Genomic DNA, 1395 nt, shown 5'->3' on the forward strand with positions numbered 1-1395 from the left:
AACAAAATATTAACAAGTTCAACAATATATAAAAGAGATCATACACCATGATCAAGTGGAATTTATCCAAGGATGCTTCAATATCCTCAAATTAATCATTGTGATACATATACCACATTAACAAAAGCAAGGATAAAAATCACATGATTATCTCAATAGACAGAGAAAAAACACTTGACAAAATTCACCATCCATTCAAGACAAAAACTCTCACATAGTTGGTGTAGAGGGAGCATCTCGCTGTTTAGTCACTAAGTTGTGTCTGACTCTTTCGGAACCTCATGGACTCCTCTGTCCAGGGATTTCCCAGGCAAGAATACTGGAGAGTGGGTTCCCATTCCCTTCTCTGGGGGATCTTCCCGACCCAGGGATTGAACCTGGATTTTCTGCATTGGGGGGAGGATTCTTTGGCACTGAGCCACCAGGAAAGCCCCAGAAGGAACGTATCTCAACATCATAAAAGTCACCTATGACAAACCCACAGTTAACATTATGCTCAACAGTGAAAAGCTGAAAGCCTTTCCTCTAAAATTAGAAATAAGATAGGATGCCCACTCTTGCCACTTCTTTGATGCACAGCATCAGAAGTCCTACACAGCAATGAGAAAAGAAAGAAAAAAAAAAAAGGTATCCAAATTGGAGAGGAAGAAGTAAATCTGTCACTATTTGCAGCTGATATGATCCTGTATTTAGAAAACACTGAAAGTGAAGTGAAAGTGAAAGTGAAGTTGCTCAGTCGTGTCCGACTCTTTGCGACCCCATGGACTGCAGCCTACCAGGCTCCTCCCTCCATGGGATTCTCCAGGCAAGAGTACTGGAGTGGGTTGCCATTTCCTCCTCCAGGGGATCTTCCTGACCCAGGGATCGAACCTGGGTCTCCCGCATTCCAGGCAGACGCTTTAACCTCTGAGCCACCAGGGAAGCCCAGAAAACACGAAAGCCTTCACCAAAAAATTTTTTGAGCTAATAAATCAACTCAGTAAAGTTGCAGTAAAGTTGAAGTATACAGGATTAATATATAGAAATCTGTTGCTTTCCTATACATTAATAACGAACTATCAGAAAAGGAATTCAAGAAAACAATCCCATTTACAATTGCAGCAAAAAGAACAGAATACAAAGGGATAAAGGTAACCAAGGAAGTGAAAGACCTACACTCTGAAAAGTATAAAATATTGATGAATGAAATTAAATGATACAAAGAAATGGCAAAAATATCCCATATTCTTGGATTGGAAGAATTAATATTGTTGAAATGTCCATTCTACCCAAAGCAATCCACAGATGTAATGCAATCCATATCAAAGTACTCGTTACATTTTTTTCACATAAATAGAATGAATAATTCTAAAATTTATATGGAAATTTAAAAACCCTGAATAACCAAAGCAAACG

The 1395-nt window shown here is 38.8% G+C and overlaps 1 non-coding gene across 1 annotated transcript; it reads right to left on the reverse strand.

The window, feature by feature from the left end:
• Positions 1-848: 848 nt before the first annotated feature.
• TRNAS-GGA (transfer RNA serine (anticodon GGA)) lies at positions 849-921 on the reverse strand. Its single transcript has one exon. It is a non-coding gene; the product is annotated as a tRNA-Ser (tRNA).
• Between the last annotated feature and the right edge of the window lie 474 nt (positions 922-1395).

Source organism: Budorcas taxicolor, chromosome 5 (genome assembly GCF_023091745.1).
Source record: "Budorcas taxicolor isolate Tak-1 chromosome 5, Takin1.1, whole genome shotgun sequence".
In the NCBI taxonomy this organism is placed as follows: Eukaryota; Metazoa; Chordata; class Mammalia; order Artiodactyla; family Bovidae; genus Budorcas; species Budorcas taxicolor.